The sequence below is a fragment of the Lepidochelys kempii genome, chromosome 5 (assembly GCF_965140265.1).
Source record: "Lepidochelys kempii isolate rLepKem1 chromosome 5, rLepKem1.hap2, whole genome shotgun sequence".
In the NCBI taxonomy this organism is placed as follows: Eukaryota; Metazoa; Chordata; order Testudines; family Cheloniidae; genus Lepidochelys; species Lepidochelys kempii.
The window spans coordinates 3,129,298-3,142,559 of record NC_133260.1 but is presented as its reverse complement, the minus strand read 5'-3'; the positions used below and the strand labels follow the sequence as shown (position 1 = coordinate 3,142,559).

Genomic DNA, 13,262 nt, shown 5'->3' with positions numbered 1-13,262 from the left:
GAGGGGCACTGGCAGAGCTGTGGGGGTGGAGGGCCCAGGGCTGGGGTCGCAGGGGGCTGCAGGTCGGGAGTGAGGGGCACTAGCAGAGCTGGGGGAGGGAAGCTTGCCCGTGCCTGTCATGCCTAGCTCTAGCTAATAGCCCCCCTCAGTTTCATGTGCCCTAACCCTGCTGTCCTCTCTCCTCTTCCATTTGGGGGGTAAAGCCCCCAGGGCTAGAACCGCTGCAGTTCTGGATTCCCGTTCCCCGTGCCGGGCTCGTTCAGCACATAAGAAGCCCGGCTGTGCCCAGCGCGCTGTGGTGTGGCCCCAGCTGTGTCTAATCCCCACCTGCTCGTCACTGGCAGCCTGGGATGCTGGGGGGGCTACCCAGGGCAGGGGGAGCCTGCAGCCCCTTCCCCAGCCTCCTCCGCTCGGCAGCCGCTTCCCAGGAAGGCTCCTGGCCTCCGGGTTTCTGTGTCTTGGGGGGCGTGAAAGGGGGACTTGAAGCCTGTTGTGTTTGGTGATTTGAGGTGCGCCCGCCCCAACCCCCAGATCCCCCCAGCACAGTAATTACCAGTGATGCTAACGACTCAGACCAGCACAGCTCACTCCCACCCCATCACCCCCGGCCGGTCCCTCCCCTGCCCCAATGGCCCTGGAGCGTGTCTGGGAACTCCTCCGTGAGGCTGGCAAGTGCCGGGCCGAGGGCCCCTCACGGAGGACCTGCTGCCAGTGCCTTCGGGGCTCCGGTTCGGATCCCCCCTCGGGCATGGCACCGGGAGGGAGTGGGCTCTGCTGGTGTCCGGCCTTGCTGGGTTTAACACCGTCTCCTCCAGCCGGGGCTGTGGCGGGTGAACAGGCCGCTCCTGGGGGTGGCAGGTACATCGAACCGTTTGCACCCAGTGGATCCCTGCTCCAGCGAGGCGTCTGGCAGACATCAACTCGCCTGCTGCCAGGGCCCTGGGCAGACCTGCAGCCTCTCGTCCCCGCCCCCGCACTTCAGCACTCCTCCATGACCTCCACAGCCCAACGAACGCGGCTTCCCTCCCCCAGGCGGGAGGCTGATCCCAGGCAGGCTGGCAAGGACTGTTACTCCGTAACACGCAGACCTGATCAGCGCTGGTGCTGTGGGGCTGGGCACGGGGCCAGCGGCGGGTGTTTTATCACAGCGCACACGTACCCAGAGACACCCACGCCGCTTGGCATTGTAGGGCTGCAGGGATGGCTGGTTAATGCACGATTCCTCGTTAGTGCTGCCCTCTGCACCCTGGTTTGTTATTATGGGGCTGCCCTGGTGGGCTGGCACAGGGGCACCCCCGGGGTTGTTAGCGTAGGGCCGTCCCAGTGGGCCGTCCCAGGGGCACCCCCGGGGTTGTTAGTGTGGGGCCGTCCCAGGGGCACCCCCGGGGTTGTTAGTGTAGGGCCGTCCCAGGGGGCCGGCACAGGGGCACCCCCGGGGTTGTTAGCATAGGGCCGTCCCAGGGGGCCGGCACCGGGGCACCCCCAGGGTTGTTAGTGTAGGGCCGCCCTGGTAGGCCGGCACAGGGGCACACCCACTCCTGGGCCCTGTGATCAACATGGGACGTGGCTCGGGGCGTCGCTGGGACGTGGCTCAGGATGTCACTGGGACACGGCTGGGACATGCCTCGGGGCGTTGCTGGGACGTGGCTCGGGGCGTCGCTCGGACGTGGCTCTGGTGTCGCTGCTCAAAACTTTTTTGTTGAATATTTTTTTAATTGGAAAATGGGGATTTGACAACTGGATATTTTTTCACCTCAAACAAATCATTTCCCTTGTAATTTCCAACCAAACCAAAACCAGCCAACACCCCCACGCCCGGTTTTAAAATGTGGTGGAACACTCATCTTGCGTGTGTTCCCCGCACCTTTTCCTGTGGAAAGTTTTTAAAGCTTGACAAAGGGAGAGGAAAAGTGGGATTTTGCCCAACAAAAGGAAAATGGGGGCAGGGGGAAGTTGTGAAAGTTTTGGCGAAACTTTTCAAAGAAAAAGAAAAAACTTTAATCTGAAAAACCATATTGATTTTGCTTCTGTCCCAACAGCTCCCGTCAGGAACACTCCGCCCATGGGGCACGGGTGGGGAAACTGAGGCACGGAGCAGGGGACTCGCCTCAGGTCCCTGGGCGGGCTCAGTACAGAGCCAGTCCCCCAGTCGCTTCCGCATCGCTCCCCCGGGCAGAGGCGGCCCCGGGCCTGCCCTCCTGCCCTGCCCGCTGCGCAGACCCTAGGGGGGCGGGGACCCCGCGGTCGGGGTGAGGCCGGGCGTTTGGGGGCCGGCGCTGGCCGCCCCCGCGGTTGCGGGGCAGCGTGAGGGGGCAGGTCCAGGGGCCCGCGCCAGGCGGGTCCCGGGGGCAGGCAGGGGGAGCCCGGCGCCCTGCCCACGCCGTGCGCTCCCGAGAGCGCAAAGCCTCCTCCCGGCCGGCCCCCCGCAGGGCCCGGCCCCGCCGCCCAGACAGGAAGCGCCCGGGAGCCCCGGCCCCGGATTGGCAGGGGGATTCTCCAATTGGGCTGCGGGAGCCCCCGCCGCCGGCCAGCGCCTCCTCCGACGGGCCGGGCGGGAGGCTCGGGCAGCCCGGCGGGGGCCGCGCCATGGCGAGGGGCGCAGCGCGCCGGGGCTCGGCGGAGGGTCGCTGCGCCCAGTGAGAGCCGCGGAGCGCGCCCGAGGGCCGGCCGGCCACCATGCAGCTCGCAGCCCGGTAACAGCGGGGAAGGTAAGAGAGAGCGGGGAGCCCAGACGCCGCCGGGATGGGCGCAGAGCGGGGCCCCGGCGGGGAGCAGCCACCAGGGACCGTGCGCTGCCGGATCCCACCCCCCCCTCCCCCGGCCCGTTTGCGGCGGGGGCTGGAGCGGGGTGCGGGGCTCCCCCACTCGTCCTCCCCGGGACAACCGGCCCCAGCGTGTCCCCCAACCCCCAGCGCGGTCCGTGCGCGTCTGGCCGGGGGTCCCCTGGCGGCTCTGGACAGACGGACGGGCCCGTCGGGGACACGAGCGATGCACCGGCTGAGAAGCCGCCGGCCCGGCCCCAGCTCGCTCTGTGCCCCTCCGGTCCCTGCGTGCAGCGCCTGCCGCTCCTGGCCGGGGCATTCCGGCCTCCCCGCGGCCATCGCCCTAGCGGTGCCCGCTGCCGGGACAGCGCCGGGGGGGCCGGGCAGCCGGTCCCTGGGGCGGTCTGGAAGCCAGGCTCCCCGCGGCTCCGGGCTGGTCAGACCCGTCCCAGGGACAAGCCTGCAAGGTGCCGCTTGTGGGTCTGGAGCTGACCCGGCCCCCGTGTTTGGGGTCAGGGCCGCCTGGGGCTCGCGGTGGGGGCTGGGGTCGAGTTTCGCTCGCGAAGGGTTCGTAGGCACCAGACTCCTTCACCCGGTCGCTGCTGGGTGCAGTGGGAAGCCCAGGGGCCAGTGGATCCAGTGCTCGGGGCCGTCTCCTTGCTGGTCAGCTGGCTTCTGCACCGCGGGCTGGCGGGGACCGGGCTGGGCTCTGGACGGGGCTGGCCCCGCTCCGTGTCTACACCCAGCGTGGGTCGATGCGAGCGCAGGTCACTGTAGGGCTGTCCAGCGGCCGGCGCCGATCCGCCCTGGAGGGGGAGCCGCTGGGTGCAGAGGGACACTCCAGCCAGCCCTTTGCTTTGGCCCACCTGCCGTTGCGAGGTGGCTACCCTGAGGGGGGTCAGGCCGGGACCAGGGCGAGGGGGGCAGGGTCTCTGCAGTGCACCCTGAACCCCGCAGGGCTGGGGGTCGTCTCAAATGGGAGCCGGCGGAGTTGGGGGCACTGGTGTAGCTGGGGGGGGGGAAGTCTAGCCCTGGAATAGCAGGGGAAGGGGGCCGTGTTGGGATTTGGGGGGCACTGGAGAAGCTCTATGTGTGTGTGGGGGGGAAGCCTGGCCCTGGGATAGCAGGGGAAGGGGGCCGGTTCGGGATTTGCGGGGCACTGGAGAAGCTCTATGGGGGCGGGGGGAGCCCGGCACTGGGATAACAGGGGAAGGGGGCCAGGTCGGGATTTGGGGGGTACTGGTGGAGCTCTGTTGGGGGGGGAGCCTGGCACTGGAATAGCAGGGGAAGGAAGCTGGGTTGGGATTTGGGGGGCACTGGGGGAGCTCTGTGGGGGGGGGAGCCTGGCACTGGAATAGCAGGGGGTCGTGGCTCAGCATTGACAGACATTGGCACAGCCAGCGGTGGGAAGCTGACCCAGCCCTTCCTCCACCTTTGCCCGCTCTGCCCAGCTGGCCCCAGCTCTTTACTCTTGCAGACACCGAAGGGGGAAAACCTGACGTGCAGATGAGCTCTGATAAGCTGCTTTTTCCCTGGCGGGTGAAGTCCCTGGGCTCGGTGCGGGCACGGGGGAAGGGCGTTAGGCCTGCACCGCGCTGGCTCGGTGAGATGAGCGAGTGACTCATGCCGATGGAGACTCCGAGCTCAGAGAAACTTGGACCAGCCCCGGTTCCCTGTTGCTGCTGCCGGGCTTATCGGAAGCCCCTGGGCTCAGTTTACAGCCTCCGTGACCCTTCTGCCGCAGGACATCCCGGGGCCCAGCTGGGGCCCAGCCCTGCCTGGCAGCTCCGCTGTCTGCGCCCGGCCCAGGCAGAGAGCCTGGCTGCATGGGGAACGTGTCCCCCAGAGCATCGCAGGGCTGCGGAGCAAAGGGCCCAGCCAGGCCGGCTGCCTAGCCTAGGCGTCCACTGTAACTGAGCCCAGCTCCTGGGTTCCCACTAGGAGACGTCAGGTACGTTGGAGCCTGGGGGCTCCCCCTCCCTAGGCCCTGCCCAAACCTGAATGTCCCTGGGCATTAGTCACGGGCACTAGAATGGGAGTCTTCGGCCGAGTGCCTGGTGAGTGTGTGGGATGGGGCTGCCCCCTACGGGAGGAATGGATCAGCGGCACTGTGATACAGGGCGCTCATAGCCACCTCTGTGTGTGCCCGCCGGGTAGGGGCACGCTCCCATCTCCCTGAGTGCAGCTGTGCGGGCCCCCATCTCTCTCAGTGGGGCAGGACGCCCCGGATCCCTTCCCCATGGGTGCCCGTAGGCAGCTGGCTGACAGCCGCTGCGTCTCTCTGTGCACGTGGATGGTTACGCTGCTCGTGTGATGGATGCGCCTCTCTCCGCGTACCCATGCAGCCCGAGTTGCCAGAGCGTCTGACCGCCTCCCCGTCGCTGGCGTATTGACCCGCAGGCAGGGCAGTGCCCCCGTTGTACGGACGGGAGCCGAGGCACACAGCAGATTAAGTGACTTGCCCAGGGTCCGGCAGGAAGTCTGCGGTGAAGCAGGGAACTGAATCCAGGTTCGTTAGGGTCCCAGTTTAGTGCCCCACCCCCTAGCCTTCCATCCCCGCGGGGAAGCGCTGCAGTGGGGAATGGCTCCCACGTCACGGCAGGAGACGCAGACCCACGGAGGGAGCTGCCGGTGGCTCTGACTCAGAAGTGCGCCGTCCCTGTCCCCAGCTGGTGGCTGGGTGTCCCGAGCAGAGGATGGGGTGCGGTGTGAGCTCAGGGGTTTGGGGCAGAGGACGTGTGTTGTGCTCTGGCTGGGGTCTACGGGGTCGGTGGCGGCTTCGGATGAGCCCAGGTGTTGGCTACGCCGGCTCAATCGTTTCGTGACGAGATTCTCAAGGCGGCCCCCTCAGCGACCTGACAGAACCACGTTATGTACAGCGCTGGCAAGACGGGGGGGCCCACGCTGGCGTGATGGGGCCCGGGGGGCATTGGGCCTCGGTTGGGATGAAGGCTGCTTGGATTGAGAGCAGCTGTTTATAAATGTCACATCAGAAACTTGTCTAAAGTCTAATTGTGTGTGTGCACACGTGCGAATGCACGGACCCACGTGGGGGGGGTGTATGCCCGTGAGCACGCACGGACCCGGACCCACGTGGGGGGGGTGTACACCCGTGAGCACGCACGGACCCGGACCCAGGTGTGGGGGGGTATACGCCCGCGAGCACGTACGGACCCGGACCCACGTAGGGGGGGGGTGTACGCCCTTGAGCACGCACGGACCCGGACCCACGTGGGGGGGTGTACACCCGCGAGCACGCACGGACCCGGACCCAGGTGTGGGGGGGTGTACGCCCGCGAGCACGCACGGACCCAGACCCACGTGGGGGGGGTGTACACCCGCGAGCACGCACGGACCCGGACCCAGGTGTGGGGGGGTATACGCCCGCGAGCGTTCACAGGCACAGACCCACGTGGGGGGGGGGGGGATGTACACCCGTGGGCGCGCACGGACCCGGACCCACGTGGGGGGGTGTACGCCCGCGAGCACGTACGGACCCGGACCCACGTGGAGGGGGTGTACACCCGCGAGCACGCATGGACCCGGACCCAGGTGGGGGGGGTATACGCCCGCGAGCACGCACGGACCCGGACCCAGGTGTGGGGGGGTATACGCCCGCGAGCGTTCACAGGCACAGACCCACGTGGGGGGGGGTGTACACCCGCGAGCGTTCACAGGCACAGACCCACGTGGGGGGGGGGGGATGTACACCCGTGGGCGCGCACGGACCCGGACCCACGTGAGGGTGCACGTGCGTTAGCCCTCCCCCCTGCAGTGATTTCCCCTGTGCTCTGTTCCACTAAAGGAAAATCCGTCTCAGGGGAACTGGCTGGCTAGAGACTGCGTTCATGGGACAGGAACTTCCCTTGTTTCCATCTGCCCCAACTTGGTGCTTCCCTTTTTCTTTTCTTTTTTTTTCCAGAGAGGAGTCTGAGCTGGGTGTGGATTCGGGGCATGTCTAGATCTCAGGGTTTGGCCATTGCCCATTCCAGAGACATGGGCCAGGAATTGGGGTGTAGACAGGGACTGCCCCAAACACCTAGTACAACGGGCCATGAGCCGGCTGGCGTCTCTGCCCAAACCCAGCAATACGTAATGGCTCCAAGCTCTCCAGGGGATTGCTGGGCTGGTTTTAGAGAGTTTTCAAAGTTGTGATGTTTTCGTAACGAGAGTGACAATAGTTTGAACATTTTCCATCTGTTTTTGTGTTGGTTGTAAAACCAACCCCCCGAAAAAACCCTTCTGGTGAACATTTTCATTTCATTTGTAACTTTCATTTTTTTGATGCAAAACCAAAGCTCGTTCCGTTGTTAAAAGCCCGGTGGTGTTTGGTTTTCAAAGAAAATGATTGGTTTCTTCAGAATATTGCTGTGGGGAACACTCCCTGTTTTCCAAGCAGCCCGCTCCGAGGCGAACAGGGGACACGGGAAGAGGGATGCGAAAATTGGCCCCCTTCCCCTCCAAACAGTGTGTCCACTTTGCGACGGGCTCTGAAACACCTTTTCTCCGCAGCGCGACACACAAGCTCCTTGGGGCAGGGGCCGTCTCTTTCTTCTGCCTTTGTACAGCACCTCGTGTGACTGCAATGCGCCAAATAATAAAAGGAGTCGAGTTTTACCAGCGCTCCCGTGGGAAGAGCTGCAGCACTCCCGCCTTTGCCCTTGTCATTGACGTGGTGAGCCCAGGTTCTCACTCACCGAAGCTCTGACCCCCGCAGCCACGCTTCCGTCTCTCCCTCCCCGGCACTCGTGAAAGTTGGAAAATGTGCCTATGTCGGACCGTTGTTTTGCTGGCGGCCTGGCCTAGCTGTCGCTGCCGGCAGCGGAAAGTTGACCACAGCGGGAACTGCAGTGGGGTCGGCTCTAGACAAGGCTGCGTGGGGAGCTTGAGAGGTGCCTGGGCAGTGTGACGGCTGGTTAAGCTAAGCATGGGCAAGTGCTAGGAGACCGGTTGGAAGGGCGCTTTCAAGCGATCGCACACAGTCCTGGGTTCCATCGACTGTACCTGCTCAGGAGAAACATCCAGGCATCGTTGTGGGCCGCTCGGTAATGTGTGCAGCAGTGAGTGGGCAAAAACACTGGCAAGTTGTGAGGCCCCACTAAGAGAGGGCTGGAGAATGAAGCTGAACTATGGTGGCCCTACCCTATAAAGCAGTGGGATGCCCTTACATGGGAGAGCGTGTTCAGTTCTGGTCCCCTCCTGTCAGACAGGATAGAGCAGAAATAGAAACAGGCTAGTAAAAATGATTGCAGGCCTGGAGAGACTGCTGTAAGAGGAGAGTTGGCAAAGATCAGGGCTATCACACTGAGCAAGGAGTGCTGTGGATGGGTACAGAGTGTGAAGGGAGGAGCAAGTCACTGAGCATTTCTTTCTACCCTGTCTTGTAACACAGGCACAAGGCAACTTTCAGCAAAACTGAAAAGCAACAAATTCAAAACTGACCCAGGACAATGTGTTTTTAAGTAACATGTGATGAACCCATGGAACTCACTGCCACAAGACATCACTCCTGCCAAGAGATTAGAGGGACTCAAACCCTGAATAGTGAGGATAGTGATGTGTGTCAGGGGTACCAAATCTATAGCTTAGGGTACAAACCTACCACTGCCTGACTGGGTTAGACAGAAATGTCCCCTGTACGCACGTATCGCATATGGTCAGTTCTAGGAGTATGCCATATTCCTCCTGAGAGGGGACTGGGTACAGGCCTGGCCAGCTCCCACTGAAGTCCATGGAATTGTATTCCTGCGTTCGGGTAACCCCTGCTTTGACTCACCCAGAGCTTTCTGCAGCTGTGGGGCTCAAACTCCCCACACAGGTTGTCTCAGTTCAGATGTTATTTACAAAGTTATTTAAGTCCCTGTCATGTGAGGGGAGGGAAGAGAATAGAAACAAGAAGGGCCAGACTGGGTCAGACCAAAGGTCCATCCAGCCCAGTGTCCTGTCTGCTGACAGTGACCAGTGCCAGGTGCCCCAGAGGGAATGAACAGAACCGGTAATCATCAAGTGATCCATCCCCTGCCGTCCACTCCCAGCGTCTGGCAGTCAGAGGCGTAGGGACACCCAGGGCACGGGGTTTTGTCCCTGACCATCTTGACTCATAGGACCTGTCCTCCAGGAACTTGTCTAGTTCTCTTTCAAACCCAGTTATACTTTTTTTCTGCTTTTAAAAAAGAGCAATTGAGACGAGTTGTGTTTTCTGCACAATTAGCAAGAGCAAAAGGACTTGGACGCCAAGCTGGAGACGTGGCGAGCCCGCCGCTGAGGGGTGGCAGATGGGGAGAACAGCGCTGTTCTGAGTGACCAGCAGGGCCGGGGGGCCCGGGTGGGCCCGTTCCCAGGCAGAGGATGCAGCGTAGAATGTTCCCCTCACGCTCCTCCCAGGCTGGTCCAGTTGGGGCATGTCGGCATTTACCCAGAAAAGCCCTGGGCCTGCCCTGAGCTCTGTGTGGGGCTCTCGGGCCCACTGAGTCGGTGGGCGTCTTTCCAGCGATGCCCACGGGTTTTGGATCCAGCCCCTAATCTGAGACGCTGTGGATGGGCTTGGCCTGCTCTCACTCAGGCCGTCTCCCTGGGGCTGGAGCGTGGCCTTTGTGTGTTCTCCAGGGCTTCGCCCTGTCTTGTGTCAGGGCTCCCAGGTGATGGGTCTCCCACCGTGCCCCAGTCCACAGCCTCACTGGGCCATCCAGTGCCATCGGCCTTGATTTCTGTGGGCAGTTCAGCTGAATAACTGATGGCCCGAGGCAGCCCCCAGCCAGAGGCTTGCCACACCTAGTTAGCCTCAGGTTCCCTGTCTCAGTTCCCTCCCTCTGTGGCAAGCTTTACCTGTTACCGTGTCCTCTGAGTGTTTACCGAGCATTACCCTGACCCCTGAGCCTTGCCTAGCCGCGTCTCCTCTCAGCTCCGTTTGCCTCTGCTCTGAACTCCCTCTGGTTTGTTCATATCCCCAGGGTCCCCACCCAGCGCTGTATCTCAGGACTGGTCTCGGCTGCCCTGTGATTTTGATTCCTGGGTTTGTTGTGCACACGTGGCTGGCCGGGTGTGAAGTCCAGTCTAGCCTCAGGAGAAGATTGTAGCAGTGTCTCATGGACGCAGCTGTAAAATCTCCCCCGCCTGAGATAAGTGACCCCAGAGCATAGGCCTTCGACCTCACGTTAGTTGGCTCTGAACGTGCTTTGAAGAGCCCGGCTCCAGTCACTGAATTACCCAGATTCCTCCCCAGACTCCGCTCAGGAACTTCAGCCAGGGCCTCGCTGCAGCTCAGACGAATGGTTTAAACTGGCAGATAGTTGTAAAGCCTCCACAGAACAGAAACTGCCCAGCGCTTGGCAGGGGAAGCAACATCCAGGCTTCTGGGCCGACCCGGGCTGGCCCTTCTCGCATGGCAGGTATGGCGGGAGGTACACACAAGCGCTGGACCTTTAAAGGAGCACAGTCGTTTCCCCTGGCCAATAACATTTGTAGCTCTAAAAGAAAAGGAGGACTTGGGGCACCTTAGAGACTAACCAATCGGTTAGTCTCTAAGGTGCCCCAAGTCCTCCTTTTCTTTTTGCGGATACAGACTAACACGGCTGCTACTCTGAAATTTTTAGCTGTGCGTGCGAAAAGTCACAGCCCCGAGGGACCCAGCAGGCTGCCTGGGTGACCGTGTGTCTAGCCCCTTCCAGTGCCTGGAGGTGCCCAGTTGTTCATGACCGTGCTGGGCACCCTGGAAAAGCCCAAATCCTCCTCAGTCACCAGAGAGTCCCTCATCCCGAGCCTGGAAGAATCCATCGGTCACTTTTCCTCTGTGAGGTGAGCAGACTTGGGGGCCAGACCCTCCTGCATAGCCCGGGCCAGGGACCCGAGATCAAGTCATCAAAGCTGCAGGCACGGAGGTCCATGGTTATCAGCTGGAAGATTCCTGGCATCCCCAAGGTCTCCCGTCTTCACAAACAGCCGCATGCGGCAGCTAATGAACCCTGGGTGACCCTCCAGATGCTTTTCAATTGACAGGCGGCCGTTAGCAGGCAAAGGCCAGCAGCCTGTGCGGAGCAGCCGCCCGTGTGCTGGCATGTGCAGGCTCCGGCCTCGGTGGGGGCCAGGGCGGTGCGGGGAGGACAATGTAACTGAGTTCCTGGTGGAAAAAAAATACCGGAGTGGTGACCTCATCCCAGAGAAATCTAAACAGAAGGTTCAAAGCAGCAGCGTTTGGGTGGGATCCTGCCTTCGCACGCGTGTGAATCTGCTGACCGGAGTGGAGTCCCTCCGGATTTACACCAGTGCCAGAGAGCAGAATCAGGTCCTTAGCCGGCTTCCTGCTCTGTCCCAAGTTCCTCCCACGTTTGCCCCTTTCCGCGCGTCGCCCTCAGAAGAGAGAGGGCTTGGTGGGAGCAGGGTCAGCTGCCTCTGCTCCCTCATTGCCAGCAGCTCACTGGCCAGCGTGACGCTCTCCCACCTGCCGGGAGGGACGGGCTGGGAGCAGGGACCCGGATCTGCCCAGCTTTCATAGGGAGAGGCCTGTTCTCTCCTGTCCAATACCGCCCGAGAGGGCACCTCCCTCTGTCCTGAGCCTGGGGCATCTATCACATCTTCTCTCTGCGCCCGGGGACCAGTGCAACATGCGGGTCTAGCAGCATCACCAAGCAGCTGACTGAAGGGCCAAGGTACCTCCTCCCGGCTGGACCCCCCAGCGACAGACCTGGGCTGATCCCACGGTTTCCGTGTGCCTTTTCCAGTCATCCAGGATCTCTCCTGTCTGCCCCGAGTTCTCAAAGTTAATTGCTACTGGCTCGGAGATCTCCAGCCAGTTCTTCATTTATTCCAGGGTGTGTTAGAAATGTCTCCAACCCCGCAGGGTCCTAGAGCCCGGGCTCCAGCGCGAACCCGGAAATCTACACAGCAGTGAGTCGGCTAGCACAGGCCAGCCGCGGGAGGCTAGTGACTGTGTAGGCAGACCCGAAGACGTATAACTTGTCCAAGTAGTTCTGAGCTTGTCCTTTTCCTGTCCTAGCCTCAGATCCTACCCCCCGTGCACCGATGGTCACTATGGTAGCTGGCCGGTCGCTGCTGTCCTTTTCTGGTGGAAGCGGAAAAAACCCGGTGTCCAATCCTTCGGCCACCACTGAGTTTCCCTGTCATTGGCTTCCCCCCTCGCTGCGTGCTGGGCCTGCCCTGTGCGTGGGCAGCCTCTGGCTTCTCATGTACTTGAAAAATGGTCGCGCGTCACCCTCCACGCCCCTAGCCAGTTTAATCCCACTTTGGGCCTCGGCCTTTCTCATTTTGTCCCCCATGCTCGTGTTGGGATTTTTAGTTGTTTTTTTTTACATTCATAACTGTGTAGCCCCCCCCGACCCCTGCTCTCTGGGTTGCTCTGCCCCAAAGCACCTGGCCCCATCCTGCTCCAGCTCTGGGTCTCTCATTCAACCAGCTGAGCTTGACGATGCCGGCCGCAATTACCAGCCTTGTGTTCCCAGGGGCCGCGTCCTCTGGAGAGCAGCGTGCGTGTGACCAGGGCAGGGCGCTGGGATTCGGCTCCGAGGAGCGGCTGCTGCTTCTGGAGCTCCTGCCCAGCCGTCCCCTGGGGTAGGTTAGTGTCGGCGCTGGGGGGGGGGGGGCAGGGGCAGGGGCAGGCAAGAGTGTTTGGAGGCGCTAGTGTGAATGGGGGTGAAGGGGAGGTGAGGGAAGCTGGGGGCTGAGTGCATTGGTGGTTGTGGCATCTGTCAGGGAGCAGGTGTGTTTGCACGGGGGGTGTACGCGTGAGTGTACATATATGGGGGGTGTACACGTACATGGGGCGGGGAGGGTGGGGTTGGAAGCTGGTGCCAGGCTCTTTCCCTGCGGGCAGGTCCATGGGGACGGGTGAACTTCGGCAATTGTCTTTTACTCTTGTTCTGGTTCCAAATAAATTGTCCTCAGACCCCAGGTCATGTGACATTAACAAAACCCCTCCCCTCTAAGCAGGCGATTTCTTCCCAAACAAGGCAGGTTCCTAGACCAAGGGGAGCCCTTTTGTGTCTCTGCTTCCTCAGCGCTAGCCCCACTCCGGCTCGCTTCCTGCTCCAGGTTTAAAGAGACAGGGCCCCTCTCCTCACCCCCAGATTGTGACTGGTGCAGGGTTGCCATGATGGTGCTTAATGGAGCTAGGCGGACGCACCCCAGAAAACCGGCAGCCATGCCCACCAGTGCCCAGCGTGCCCTTGGCGCGTGGGATGCTGGACATGAGTTCCTGCAGTTGCTCTGATGCCAAGCGTCACCGCTCCAAAGCCCATTGCAAACAGACGGGGGCGGGGCTGGGAGCTTGGCTGCAGGGCCGTTGCCCACCCGCTACCCATGCATCTGTGCACGTTTAACCCCTGCACCAGATGAGCTGGTGTGGACGCCTGGAAAGGGCTGGCTGCTGCTGGGAGAGCCAAAGGGGCCTGGCAGGCAGCACTGCACTGTCATGCAGCCTCTCTTTGCTCACGCTGGCGGGTGGCATGGGAGAATGGTAGCCACGCTCGAGATGGGCACTTGCAGCCG

The 13,262-nt window shown here is 62.1% G+C and overlaps 1 protein-coding gene across 1 annotated transcript in view; it reads left to right on the top strand.

Moving 5' to 3' along the window:
- Positions 1 to 2,370: 2,370 nt before the first annotated feature.
- IL11RA (interleukin 11 receptor subunit alpha) overlaps positions 2,371 to 13,262 on the top strand; it is a 66,027-nt gene continuing 55,135 nt past the window's right edge. Inside the window, exon 1 of the mRNA XM_073343347.1 lies at positions 2,371 to 2,708. The gene's annotated coding sequence lies outside the window, so the exon portion shown is untranslated. The remainder of the gene's footprint in view (positions 2,709 to 13,262) is intronic.